A 15354-nucleotide genomic window follows, 5' to 3' on the forward strand; every position below is an offset into this window, starting at 1 on the left:
AAATAGAGTCATTGCACCAGAACTACAGTGGATCATCTTGTAATTTCATGTGATTAATAAAATTATCCCATTTTAATCTGCAGAAAGTTATTATTTCCGAAATCAGTCTGCAAGCACACAATGCACCTCTCTGCAGGCCTATAATCCTGCCAGACATTCCCATTTTACTGCATGAGTGATTCACTGCTCGGAAAAGGGACCTCTGAAAAGCTATGTACCCACACTAGACTTTCATCGCCCCAAAAAATGAGGCTTAGGTAAGAAAAACAAAGTTCTGATGCTGTGAAACGTATGATTTTTGTACCAACTCCACAGCCCTGGATTGTATATAGAAGTTATATGTTCTAGCTATCATAAGTACTACACATGCAGTTAAACATCCCTGGCGTCCAGAGACGCCGGAGATCACCGCTCAGGCCCCGCTGGGCCGATTTGAACAATTTTTTTTTAAACACGCAGCAAGCACTTTGCTTGCTACGTGCCTTACCCGATCGCCGCCGATCCGCCGCGATTCAGGGCCCCCCTAGCCAAGACCCCGTGTTCTGCCTGGCCAATCAGTGCCAGGCAGCGCTGAGGGGTGGATTGGGTCTCCCTATGACGTCACGACGTTCGTCGCCATGGCGACGGGGGAAGCCCTCAAGGAAATCCCGTTCAGAACGGGATTTCCGGACGGGCCATTGCGCCGGCGGCGATCGGAGGGTAGGCTACCTACATGAAAAAAAAATGTGCAAAAAACGTTCCCGCGGCTTCAGGGCCGCGGGAATCAGAACGCCAGGCAGGTTAATTCAATTTAAGGTTTGCTTTAAAATTTTGATCATCAGCACAGTGTTCCTGAATTATGGATTAAGCCCCAGGAGGTACAGTAAAATATATCACTCATTTCCTATACAAAAAGTATACTAGCCGCAGTGTGCGCTGATCTCTGCTTGAAGGATGGGCTTCTAAATACCCCGATTTTTAAAATGCCCCACCTCCCTTACCTGGATGTAGTGACTCTGTGCACTCCTTATCATTCCTGTGCAGATCTTATCAGCTCTTCAGCATACATTGGCTACAAACAAGTACAGACCAATCAGGAACTTTTTTTTCCTTTATAGAATAGGACTGACACTATGGTTTATATTTTATGACTGTTTTCTATGGTATTCCAGGACATTTTTATTGCTTGTCTGTGAAAGATGATTGATGGATGTATTTTGTTCTGTAACAATGTCTTGTTCCATTTTATTGATCTTTAGCATAATTGAACCTTAGGTGAAAGAATAGGACTGACAGGCTTGTATCTTAAATCAGGGCTAAAAGTCAACAATGCAACCAAAATGCAGCAGGAGGAGGTGACAGCTCTTCACAAGACAGGGTGCATCTGAATGACCAGCTTCATGGATGTGCAGAGCCTAAATTACAGGCAGGTTAAGCAACTTGCATTCAAAACAGATGCAACAAAATGGAGGATGTTAGCTTCCAAAAACAGTTGATGCGCCGAGTGCTCCATGCTAAACTCCTCCACTGCCTTGAGGTATCCTCATGGAAGAGACCCTAACCACTAATCAAAGGACATCCGAGGTGAAAATAAACTGATGAGAAAATAAAATTGTATTTATATTCCTCCACCTAAAAATGACCCTTTTAGATATCTCACAGTTTTATTTTATGTTTAAATCTAGTTTTTAAGTTTTTACTGTTTCATTGTCTCTTCTCAATGACACCTTCATTGAAGTATGCTTCAGCTCAAATCCATGAATTAACAACCCCTTTTATCTCTTTTCTGCTCCCAGAAACCATTTACTGACAGGAAAGTGTTTTATGGCTGTAATTACTTATCAGTGAGGGTTATGCTGTAGTCTGACCCAGTCCGACCCGGACAGAAACAGTCAGGGCCCATTTCCACTATCGCAAATTCGCATGCGTTTTTCGCATGCAAATTCGCATAGCAATACAAGTGAATGGGACGGTTTCCACGTGTCAGGATTCCTTTGCGTTTTTCTGTGCAGAAAAAATTTGCATGGCAGAGCCATCAGAATTCGCATACCGCTATGCGAATCACATACAATGTATTTAATAGGAAATTCGCATGAGGTTTGAGTATGTGAATTTTCATGCGAATTAGCATGTGAATTCGCATAGAAACAATGGAAAAGCACACCAGCACTGCCATGGTTAAATTCACATACATCGTCATCCATGCGAATTCGCATGAAAATACGCATAGACCCGCATGCGAAATTCGTATCCGCATGCGAATTTTTACCGCGTCGATTCACACCGCACAAGTGGAAATGCAGCCTTACTTGCATGTCTAATTTGTAACTCTTTCAAGCAGAGAGAGAGAGAAAAAAAAAAAAAAAAAAAAAAAAAAGGAACAACGCCTAGTTATTTGTGTGCATACACATACACATGTCTATCTCATCATGTCACATGTCAGTTCGGGTATCCTTTAACAAAAAAAAAATTGTGAACATGGGGCAGCTGGCCCTAAAATTATTTACACATTATTTTGGGAACAGGGAGAAATTGGCAGTGCTCCTAATAAGGCTGCACCTGAAATGAATACCAACAGAGGCGTGCAGAGCTCCCTAGGGGCTAAATACACACTTTGTATTCAAAACAGATGCAAACTATGCACAAAACACTAAACTCAAATTAGAAGGGAATGCAAACTGAAATAGTACATGGATCAATATTTATCAATAATTAAATTATCTATCCATAATTTATCAATCAAACAAAATCTGATTGGCTGTTTGTGGCCTCACCTACCTGACTGAATTTAAACCCCAGTCACCCAATGACCGACCATAGCAGATTTGATGCCTCTGCCATTAACAAGTTTGAGAGCCCTGAGATTTAGAGTGTAAGAATGGCTGCAGTTTACATTTTCCCATTTAAAATGAATACCGGTAGTTGAAATTTGATTGGCTGTTTTATGCTCCTCTCATTTTTCCTGAATTTTTTTTTTACCTCGTTCAAGTGACCAACTGTGCCAAGTTTGGGGACTCTGGCTTTACTACTATACTATTACTACACTATGTCTTTTGTACTGCATTACCGGTATTTTATTACTTACAATGGCAGCCTTCTAAATTTTCCCCATTGACGTCAATGGGCGAAATCTGATTGGCTGTTTGTGGTTCTGCCCAGGGGTGCAGGCGGGATAAGACCCCCGGAACGTATCTTCTCAGGTATTAATGGATCTGTATACCAAGTTTCATTGCAATCTGTCAAAGCGTTTGAGTGATGGCGGTAGATGATGATGATGATATTATCCATTCAGTCGTGTCCGACTCTTGGCAATTCTATGGGTTAGCTCTCTCCATGCTGTCCGATCTTGTACCATTTCTGCCAGTTGCCTTAAAGAGACTCCGTAACAAAAATTGCATCCTGTTTTTTATCATCCTACAAGTTCAAAAAGCTATTCTAATCTGTTCTGGCTTACTGCAACACTTTCTGCTATCACAGTCTCTGTAATAAATCAATGTATCTTTCCCCTGTCAGACTTGTCGGCCTGTGTCTGGAAGGCTGCCAAGTTCTTCAGTGTTGTGGTTCTGCTATGAACTCCCCCTTCCAGGCCCCTCTCTGCACACTGCCTGTGTGTTATTTAGGATTAGAGCAGTTTCTCTCTTCTCTCTTATCTTTTACAAGCTGGATATATCATTCTCTGAGCTGGCTGGGCTTTCACATACTGAAGAATTACAGACAAGGGCAAAGCTGTTTGCAGGAAGAAACAAGCAGCCTGAAACTTCAGTGCATGAGAACAGGGGGAAAGAAACACACAAATGATCTCTTGAGATTCAAAAGGAAGGGTGTATACAGCCTGCTTGTGTATGGAAGTATTTTCTATGTGTGGACAAACTGTACATCAACCTACTTCCTGTTTTGGTGGCCATTTTGTTTGTTTATAAACAAACTTTTTAAAACTGTTTTTAACCACTTTTAATGCGGCGAGGAGAGGCGAAATTGTGTCAGGGGGTAATAGGAGATGTCCCCTAACGCACTGGTATGTTTACTTTTGTGCGATTTTAACAATACAGATTCTCTTTAAGCTCAATCCTGTGTCAGCTTTGATGGTATCAAGCCAACGCGTTCTCTGGCGGCCTTGTCCCTTTTGCCACTGATTAGGTCTTTCTCTAAGGAATTTGATCGAATCACATGGCTGAAATATGTGAGTCTGAGTCTGGTGATCTTGCCTTCCAGTGACATGTCTGGTCTTATACGTTCCAATACTTCTTTGTCCGTCATTCTTGCTGTCCATGGAATGCGAAGCAACAGTCGCCAGCACCACAACTCGAAAGAGTCGATTTTTTTTTCTAACTGCTTTTCTTAGGGTCCAAATTTCGCAGCCATACATGGTTATGGGGAAAACGATGGCATGAACCAGTCTACATTTGGTCGTAATGCTAATGTCCTTGCTTTTCCATACTTTGTTCATGCTTACCATTGCGTTTGTGCCGAGGGTTATCCAACATTTTATTTCATGACTACATGGTACATGCATACACACACACAAACACATGTTTGTCGGATCAGTAAAATTGCAAAATATTTTATGATTTTTTTTAGTAAATTCATTCAAATATTGACTTATTTGCTTTTGAACAATGCGCATTGCCTGGCTTTCCTGCCGAAACCTCTGCTTCTAATACTTTTAGCCATAGACCCTGAACAAGCATGCAGCAAATCAGGCATTTCTCAAAAAAATCTGACAAGATTGGCTGCATGCTTGCTTCAGGCAGGTGATTTAGGCTAGGTTCAAAGTGCTCCGTTGCACAACTCATGTGTTATGTGTTATAATGGAGTGTGAACTACAACAGAGACCGGACAAAGACTGTAATACAAAGCCTGCATGCAGTGAGATAGAATAATTGATCATTTACGCAGTACTGTGAACAGCCCCATAGAAGTGTATGGGCAGTGAGTTGCAATGCAGAATTATTCTGCAATGCAACTGACCACTGCAAACAGGGCCTCAGACACCGCTACAGCCAGAATGAGCTGCAGGGCAGCCCGGCCTGGCAACTGGTATTGTTGAAAAAAAAAATCAATATGTCAGCCTCCTCTCAGTTTAGGCTTGCTCCAAGTGGATTTGAACTCTTGCACAGGACATAAGAACAGAGAGAAATTCACCCTGTATGTATTTAGAGACCTTAGCCTGTCTAATTCCACCTCATCTGTGACTAATCACATCTGTAATTGAATCTCTCAGCCGTGTCAGCTCAGGAATCTTGACAGACCTCGGTAGAGCAGCTAATTTGTAAAAACAGAATGTTAACCCCGTGCCTGCTTCCATGAAAGCAAGAAGTAGACACACTGCAAATTTATTGCAGGATTTGTATCAGCTGTAACAAAAATGTTTTTTTTTAAAAGGTTATTATGCTGCTGCTTATCTTTTAGCACAGAGAGGAAATTCAAAGTTCAGGTCCGCTTTCAAGTAGAAAGCGGCCTTAGGCCCCATTCACCCTTGAGCGTTTTGCCGGCGATTTTGGCAAAGCGGCCAACTGCTAGCGCTTTTTAAAGTGCTAGTGCAATAATACCCTATGGGCCCGTTCTCACTTGGGCGATTTGCGTTAATTGCCGGCGATTAACGCAAATCTCCAACATTTTCAGGCGATTTCCTAGCGATTGTGTTTAGTGCTACAGACAGAGAAGGAGAGGAGAGCGAGGTGAGGAGGTGATCATTGGGGAAAAGCAGCTTGTTGTGCTGTGTGAGGAGTCTGACAGTGAGTGAGGAGGGGGGAGGCAGGAGAGCAGCAGTGTTTGATTTGACTTGCACAGCAAAAGGGGGGAGATGACACTGCTGTCCTGACTGAGGAGGAATAAAGTGGCTGAGGGTGAGCAGTTTGTTTGTCACAGACTCACAGCCGGCCAGTGTGTGATCACGAAAAGAATCGCCAAGTGTGAATGACGATTTTTTTCACGTTAAACGCCTGAGCAAAACGCTAGCAAAAGCGCTAGCGTTTTGCAAGTGTGAGTGGGCCCTAAAGCTTGCTAGGAGTAGAGCGGAAACACTGTATATAGCTCAGCTCTCAAAGACATCGGAGGTTCTCTTTAAACCTGCCCTAGAAAATGACACTTGGAATCTGTGAGCAGGAATCTCATTGATAGCTGTGGGGCAATACCAGGAGTTTTAGTAAAACAGTAATCAAACTTGGATACATGACACTAAACTTATTAGCAGACATCACCTAAAACATTGAGTGTTGGCAATAGCTTGCCTGCGCTGCGTGTGAGTGACAGGTCCACTTCATCACCGAGAAGCATGACCTACACGCGCTGCAATCCACCTGAGGCAGAATCCTATTAGATTGTGCAAGAAGGACAAATTACACAGAAATGTAGCCTGCGGGGGCAGCAGGCGGGCTCGGCTCTCCTACACCCAGCATGGGGAAAGGCTCTTCCTCCCAGAGCAGGGCGAGGAGGAGACAACAACATGGTTTCCTCATATATTGTTAGACACAATTCATCATCATAATTGGCCAGCCTCATCCATAGCCAGATTGCTGCAGAGCAAGCTGAGGCAACGCTTACATCTCATTCATAGTGAAATCCCTTCAGTTCAGCTCTATACGTTGCAAGCTGGAATCGCAAATTGATTCTTGTTTTCTGGTGCTTTTACCTTGTTTATTATGCAATAAAATATATGCAGACATTCCAAAGTGTTCTCAACAGAGGCTGTCAGCAGGGCCGGTTCTCTCATGAAGCAAGGTGAAACATTTGCATCAGGCGCAGAGATTACAGGGGCAGCATGTTTGTACTGTGTTTACAGTAACAGCATGCAGTCAGAGAAGGAGAAGCGAGAGGAGAGCGAGGTGAAGAGGTCATCATTGGGGAAAAGCAGCTTGTTGTGCTGTGTGAGAAGTCTGACAGTGAGTGAGGAGGGGGGAGGCAGGAGAGCATCATTGGGGAAAAGCAGCTTGTTGTGCTGTGTGAGAAGTCTGACAGTGATTGAGGAGGGGGAGGCAGGAGTGCAGTAGTGTTTGATTTGACTTGCACAGCAAAAGGGGGGAGATGACACTGCTGTCCTGACTGAGGAGGAATAAAGTGGCTGAGGGTTAGCAGTTTGTTTGTCACAGACTCACAGCCAGCCACTGTGCTGTTGTGTTGAGCTGCGGCATGTCATGTGACAACTTGAAATGATGCAGAGAAAATTGTCGGGTGCTGTGCGATCATTCCAAACCAGGGGGGAGGGGAAGGGGGCACATCCTCGCAAGTTTGCCTCGGGCAGCAAAAAGTCTACAACCGGCCGTGGCTGTCAGATAGAAGTGTCAGAGAGTCTGCTGCCAATGGCTGGATTAGTCCATGTGTGGACTTTATGAGTCTTAAAGGAAACCCGAGACAAATGGGACTAAAAGTTTTATACATATCCGGGGCTTCCTCCAGCGCTCTTCACGCAGTTCGCTCCCACGCCGGAGTCTGAATCCTCCAAGATTATCTGGTAGCATCCCCGTTCTCCGCGACAAGTCAGGCATACTGCGCATGCACAGCCTGGCCACGCACCCGTCCCGCTCCCGCCTGCTGCACTGCGCCGACTTACCCTGACTTTAAAAAGTGTAGGCAATGTGATATGTGACATGAGATAAACATGTGTATGTATGGTACAAAACATTAATAACCAGGTCATTTCACTTGTTATATTTTGCTGCCTGAAAGAGTGCATTACTATGGAAAGGACAGTGACAGCTTCTGTCTTGTGGGTACCTTGTCGGGAATATAGTAGACATCACTGATATGCAAATTGCAACCATTAAAGTTTTCCTGGCAGAATACAACTTCTGAGGGCAGGGAGAGATAAAATACATGAACTATTGACCTTTTTCTAACTCTGGGACACTTAATAGGCTACCACTGATTAGAGACAGTAAAACATTCAACCTGCTTTGTAAATGTTTCAATATAAAATATTTATAAATGAAAACATAAAATATAAAAGAAAACATAAAATTTAAAAGGAAGCACCGGGGTACTTAAAGTGATTTTAGGAGTAGGAGGATAATGAATTAATAATAATTATAAATAATTAATTTTTAAACACCTGGGTGCAATTCAGCTTAGAAACTGCCCTGTATGTTTTTTATTCTGCATTGTATTGCACATTTATAAACAAGACAAGATTGGACAGTGGGAGAACCCTGACAATTTTTTTTATAAATGAATATCATAAAAAATAAGCAATTTTATTGATGATGTGGTTTTCAGTACAGTTCCTCTTTAATCGTTCTGCTTTGATAGCGTGGGACATTAGCTTGGTCAGGACAGTATGTATGAGTGGAATCGCCCTTTAAGTACACTGGTGTGAACCGGAGCTGGAGTGTGTTGCTGCCTCCCCGTAGCTCTGTGTGGGTTTCACAGACAAGCCACAGCTGTGCCGGGTATATTATCCTCCACCTGATAAAGATGTCAAACTTGCTCGGGAAGAGGGAGTAGAAGTGACCTTGACAATGTATACAACAAGATAGCAGCAGCTAGCGGAGATGGGTGAATATATGATTAGCAGAACTGCGATTCCCAGAGCTGCTGCGATAACTGCGAGCCTGGAACCATCACACCGCGGACCCCTCCGGCAAAATCCCCCCACGTCAGCATGATAGAGCCGTTTCATAAAGAGTTAAAGACAAACTCAGCTAATCTGAAGCTACATACACACCTTAAAGGGTACCCGAGATGGTGTAAAAGGAAAAAAAATTATACATACCTAACCTGGGGCTTTCTTCAGCCCTCTCCAGGCTGATCGCTCCCTCGCCGTCCTCCCCTCTGCCTCCTGGATCATCCACATTTCACTCCGGAAAGTCCTCCAAGTCGGGGCCAGTAGGCACAGGTGCAGTCTCATCAGGGGCGCACATGCGCAGTATGCCCCAAACCGGAGGACTTTCCGGAGCGAATTGTAGATGATCCAGGAGGCGGAGGAGAACGGCGAGGGATCAATCCCCCCCGGTCTCAGGTTTTCTTTAAAGGAATCATCAATCAAAACATGCTACCCCAAGTACTACTTATCAGGGGCTTCCTCCAGCCCCTGGCAGCCGCTATGTCCCTCGAAGCTGGCCCTCGGTCCCCGACGGTGCGCAGGACGACCTCCAGATCTTCCTCTACTGCATCTGCACAACCGCTACTGTCAATCACCTCCACGTGGTCCGGAGTGTACTGCGCAGGCGCAGTAGTTCTGCACCTGCGCAGTATGCTCCAGACCCCGTGGAGTTATTGAAAGCAGCGCTCGCGCAGGTGCAGTAGAGGACACCTGGCGAGGCACCATCGGGGACCGGGAGCCAGTGGCAGAGAACGGAGCTGCAGCGAGGGACATAGCAGCTGCCAGGGGCTGATGGAAGCCCCGGGTAAGTAGTACTTGGGGTAGCAGGTTTTGATTGATGATTCCTTTAAAGGACAACTATCAAAGTTAAGTTTCTAAAATTCTAAATGCCACATATATTTCCAGTAATTACTAGCAAATAGCAATATAAAGGCTTTTTTTTTAATTGTTTCATGTTTTATATGACGAAAACATGACATTTACAGAGAACAGTTTTCACTGTGTGCATTACTATGGAGTACTAAGTCCAGCACATCCAGCATACAGAAACAATCTTCACTGGCTGTAATACTGTGAGTAATGCTGGGAATACACCATGAGTTTTTTTGGCAGATAGATGGCTCGATAGATAATTTCCAACAGGTCTGATCTGATTTTGATAGTTTCTCTGATCGATTTTCTCATAGCTGTGAATGGAAATCGATCGGAAAATCGATCGGCCAGTAAATCTGCCGAAAAAACTCAATGTATTCCTAGCATAAAATGTGTTCAGAATTATAGAAAGCAGAAATATAGCTTCAAATGTGTGTAAATAATCATCAGCTGAAGCTCTGTGTACTTGTCTGTGTGTCTCTCTCTGCCACGTAGTGTAAAGTAAACAGTTTACAGCCAGGTTACAGTTCATCTCTGTCTCCCCCTGATGCCAACACAAAATTGTTGCAAACAGCTGGTAAACAAGACTTTTTTTTCACACAGGCTGTGCTGAGAGACCTCTGAAAAGCTTTCTAGTGTTGCTGGCTAAAAACTCTATAGATAAGTGGGGTTTAAAAGAAAAACAGTTTCTTTGATAGTTCAGCTTCCTGTCTGCTGCCCACGAGCCATTCCGGTGCAATTTAAATACAGGCAAATGGCAGCGATTGTGACACCCCGCGCGTCAGTGCTTGGCATGTGATGGTGTTACTCCGCGGCAGAGACCTGCGATATGTCCCTTCTCAGCGAGGCCGTGCTCAGATGTGACTATGGTGGGAGTGCCCATTAACGGTACAATTCTGTGGTAATCGAACAGAAATGGTTGGTTGTGCCCATTATCGGACGAATCCCCACTAACCAATCAGTTTGACTAAATCGATCCGAAAAACAGTTTAAAGGATACCTTAGCACTAAATATATTTTAAAAAAGGACGCCTACTGTGTATGTGAGGAGATGTTTGCAGCACCTCCTGTGCCCGGCGTCACCCCCGTTCTCCGGTAACTGGCCCCATTCTCTACTTCCTGGTTGCCACAGTCGGTGCCCTCCGACCCGGACATACAACGCTGTGCATGCACAGTATGTGTGCTTGGGCGCCTTGTGACCGTGCGATTGCGCTTTTGTCATATGCATTTGGAACAGAGCATTTTAAGGTTTTTATTTTTGAATAAATCCTGTTATCATGAGGAGGTTTGTTCAGTAACATTTGAATTATGCTCTAAGGGCTGGAACCCACAAGAGCGGTTTTGTGAGCATTTCTGGAGCGCTTCAAAACGCTAGCGTTTTGCCAAAACGCTCAGCTAATGTTAATGGATGGGGCAACTTCCACTGGAGCGGACATGCAGCATTTTGGGAGCGTTAGCGCTTCAATGTAAAGTATATAAACGCTGGCTTAATCGCTCATTAAAACCTGCATGGATCGATTTTGCTAGCGTTTTAACCTTACCACACACTGTAACAAAATTAAAATTATTTGAAAGGACCATTCAGACTTTAAAATGCTAATCGCTACACAATCGCTGGCAAATTGATACACTTTGTAAAATCGCTTCCTAAAACGCTTATGAAACCGCTGACAAACTGCTCATACAAAATGCTAGCGCTTGCGATTAGCGATTGCGTTTTGCAGTGGGTTCCAGGCCTAATAGTTGATGACTAAATGATGATGTTGACTGCCACTTGCCTCCACTATTTAGGTTAATCAGAGGTAAATATTTGCATAATTTGGAACATGGTATATAGCTTTATATTGGTATGTAGCCTCACCCTCCCACTGAAGCTTAGCCTAGGCAGTTTATTATGCGGAATTCTCCCCCAGAGGTTTTTGGGAGACCAGAGAGCTTATCTACTGGCTTTAGAGCTTTCAGTAAACTAACATTCTGCAGAGATCACCTGCCAGTACTAAAGATGTCGCCGCCTGGGATACATTTCAGAATGTGAATCAGGGTGAGAAATGATTTTTCAATGGTCAAGCACTGGCTACATAATTAAAACATGAATACTCTACAGAAATAAGCAAATTTATTCATTATGTTATTTTGACTACAGTTCCTCTTTAATTTCTGGGTGCCATTTTTGTCTGAATCCTTTTATCTGCCTTTTATTTGCTGTGCCTGCGAAAAGCCCTTTGACCATACAAAAAAAGTCAAAACTACACTCCCACACAGCAGCTTTCTGATCTATGATCTCTGATGAGATTGTGTAGTTCTGATAATCTGGGGCCAGGGCCGGTTCTAGAATTTTTGCTGGCTGAGACAAACTTGTGTGGATGCGTGCCCCCCTGACCCCCCCTCCCCCAAAATGGATCAATCCCACAGCACCCGACAATTTGCACCACATGTTATAGCTGCACTGAGCACCCCAAAAAGCACCCTCAGTATAGGTAGGTATTCAGTTATATGTGCCCCCCAGTGCTGGTAGCTAGGTACAGTTACTCCCAGTATAGGTTGGCCAGGCACTCTCTTCACTTCCTGTTTCTGCGTGGTGCTGCCCCCAGATTTCTGCCGCCTGAGGAAGTCGCCTCACTTGGCATCATGGGCGGACCGGGCCTGTCTGGGGCACCAGGACAAAACTTAGAGCCTTTTACTGCGGATTACTGTATACTTTGTTTTGTGTCGTGCAGCGGGGGAGGGGAACAGAGACAGAAAAAAATTTGGGAAGTTAAGACCCCTGAGCCTCATATTAAACTCCCACCCTGCTGAACGCCTATCACTAATCCTGACCTCTCACTGATGACTAATCCTTGTCTTAACCCATTAAATAATTCCTAAAACTAATCTACCTCTAGATTTATTGTTCACCCTATAACTTTCTCTTAACCCTGACTGAAAACACTACACTAACCCTTATCTGACCCTAACCCTTGCCTGGAGCCTAACACTAATCTCCCCGAGCCTTCCATGACCTGACTAACCCTCAATACCAGCGAAAGACTGCTACACAGTAGGACTAAACAGGACGTGTAATAGCATCCTCATGCATGTCACAGGCTGACGTGATGCAGTGACGTGTTACTGCGCCTCATAACCCAAGTCTTTCAGAATAGTCCCAGCGTGGAAAGCTGAGGGGGTGCGAGTGAGCTGGGAGGTGAGAATGGTGTTTCAGGTGGCAGTACTCCCTAATTATGATTTGTGCAGCACTGTGCCTAATTAGGTTTAGGGGGCATGCTACCCAATTACGTTTTTGGGGAGTCCCTGCCTAATTAGGTTGTTTTAGGGAGGGACATTCGGCCTAATCATTCAGTTTAAAGAGAAATCGTAACCAAGAATTGAACTTCGTCCCAATCAGTAGCTGATACCCCCTTTCCCATGAGAAATCTATTCCTTTTCTCAAACTGATCATCAGGGGGCTCTGCATGGCTGATTTTGTGGTGAAACCCCTCCCACAGTGTGATGTCAGCATCTCACAGCACTGAGGTCCTGACATCACACTGTGGGAGCCTTGTTGCATTGTGGGAAATAGCAACTGTTTCCAACTGCCAAAAAAGCAAGCAGATTCTCCTTCCGGTGACATCACCTGCAAGCAGTAAAAATGTCACCGCATGATCAGTCAGAATGTAAATCAAGGAGAGAAAAGAATTTATAATGAGCAAACACTGATTAACCAGCCTGGCGGTATGGACGAGCTCAGCTCGTCCATTACCGCCGGAGGCTGCCGCTCAGGCCCTGCTGGGCCGATTTTTATCAAATAAAAAGGTGCACATGCAGCCGGCACTTTGCCAGCCGCGTGTGCTACCTGATCGCCGCCGCGTGCAGCGGCGCAAGAGGGTCCCCCCAGCCGCCCGAGCCCAGCGCAGCCGGACCAAACAGTTGGCTGACGTCACTCCGCTCGTCGCTCATCGCGGCCTTTCTTGTTACTTTCTACGCTCATCGCGGCCTTTCTTGTTACTTTCTACGCAACAGGAGCGCCCTCTAGTGGGCTTTCATGCAGCCAACTTTTAGTTGGCTGCATGCGATAGTTTTTTTTTTATAAAAAAAAACCCGTCCGGTCGCCAGCCTGGCGATCTTAATAGAACGCCAGGCTGGTTAAATCATTTATACATAATTATTGTAAAAATTAAGCACTTTTATTATTACATTATACTTTTTACTAGCCGACCCGCGGAGGTATCGGACAGGAATGGGGTATTGGGTACAGCGGCGGGGAGGGGGGGGGGGGGTTCGGACCCCCTTTTCCCTCGCCTGGGTCCCCCATGTGCACTCTCCCTCCAGCTTATGCTCAGCAGGACCCCCCCTTCCCTCACCTGGGTCCCCCACCTGCGCTCCCCCTCTAGCTTAAGTTCAGCAGCAGCCTACGCTATTAGTAAGAGGCAGTGGGTGGGGATGACTCACCTCTTCCGCGTTCCAGCGTGCGTTCCACGGTCGTCACTTCCTGCAATACCGACCACTGTACTGTAAGTAGACGGCATTGCAGGAAGTGACGACAGTGGAACGCACGCTGGAACATGGAAGAGGTGAGTCATCCCCGCCCACTGCCTCTTACTAATAGCGGCGGCTGCTGCTGAGCTTAAGCTGGAGGGGTGCGCAGATAGGGGACTCAGGTGAGGGGGGTCCGATCCCCCTCCCCGCCGCTGTGCCCAATATCCCCTTCCTGCCAGCTACCCCCTCCAGCTCGGCGGCAAGTCTAGGACCGCCACTGGGGGCAGGGCGCTACTTCTTGCTTGGACCAGCCCCTTCTTGCTTGGACCGACCCTGGGGGCAGGGTGCTACTTCTTCTTCTTGCTTGGACAGGCCCCTTTCTTCTTGCTTGGACCAGCCCCTTTTTGCTTGGACCGGCCCTGGGCGGGGCGCTACTTCTTTCTTGGACCGGCCCCTTCTTCTTGCTTGGACCGTCCCTGGGGAAAGGGCGCTACTACTTCTTGCTTGAAGGTTGAGGCACTTAGCCTATTATATATATAGATTATCCTAATAATGTGGTTTGATGGAGTACTGTATGCTGCCTAATTACATTATGGGGAAGGGGGGGGGGGGGGTGAGGGCATGCTGCCTAACTGTTGATTGTCACATAGGTCTGCTTAACAATGATCTAATGCTAGGTACACACTATGAGACTTACTGGCAGATTTATTGTCAGATCCATTATTTCCAACATGTTTAATCTGATTTTTGATCATTTTCTGATCAATTTCAACTGTTTTCTGTTCACTACTATCGAACACTACACTACGAAAATCGATCGGAATCGATTGGAAATGTTTGAAGTAATCGATCTGACAGTAAATCTGCCAGAAAATCTCATAGTGTGTACCTAGCATAAGTAAGTAGTAGTGTATACCTAGCATAAGATTCTAGAAGTGGATCTTGTAGATGATAATACTCACACTGTTTATTCTAATACGTTCTCCTATGGCTGTCTGAATGGCAGGTGCAGTCTGATTATCTATTTGAGGAGAGGGGGCTTTGTCTAACAATTTGCGAGGGTGATTTCTAGTTACAAACCTGCTGGTTCATGTACATGATTTGGCCATGCTCACAAAATGATGACCACCTCCAGACTTTTCTGCGCTATTCGCAATGCTCAACACTCCCTCCATGGAGAGCGACAGAAATAGATTAAATCTATTTATGTCATGTGTATCATCAAGACTGGGGGAGTTCAGGGGGGGGGGGGGGGGGTGTCAGAGTTGTGTTAGAGGTGAATGGGGGTTTCCTGGAGTCCATGGTCAGTTCTGTGGTTTTTGTGGTGTTGAGGGTGGGCTTGCTTGCCTTACACCAGTTGCAGTTATTCTCAGTCACCTGACAGTAGGCCAATAATATTCAAAAATAAATCATTTGTAAACACAAAAGATTAAAAATCGCAAAAACTCTAAGGCCCCGTTCACACTGCACGCGTTTCCAGCTGCGTTTTGGAAACGCGTGCAGGAGGCTGACAC

General features: G+C 45.2%; 1 protein-coding gene across 2 annotated transcripts in view; it reads left to right on the plus strand.

Moving 5' to 3' along the window:
* WNT6 (Wnt family member 6) overlaps positions 1–15354 on the plus strand; it is a 155169-nt gene that overhangs the window by 39307 nt on the left and 100508 nt on the right. The gene's annotated exons all lie outside the window — the stretch shown is intronic.

The sequence above is a fragment of the Hyperolius riggenbachi genome, chromosome 7 (genome assembly GCF_040937935.1).
Source record: "Hyperolius riggenbachi isolate aHypRig1 chromosome 7, aHypRig1.pri, whole genome shotgun sequence".
NCBI classification, from domain to species: domain Eukaryota; kingdom Metazoa; phylum Chordata; class Amphibia; order Anura; family Hyperoliidae; genus Hyperolius; species Hyperolius riggenbachi.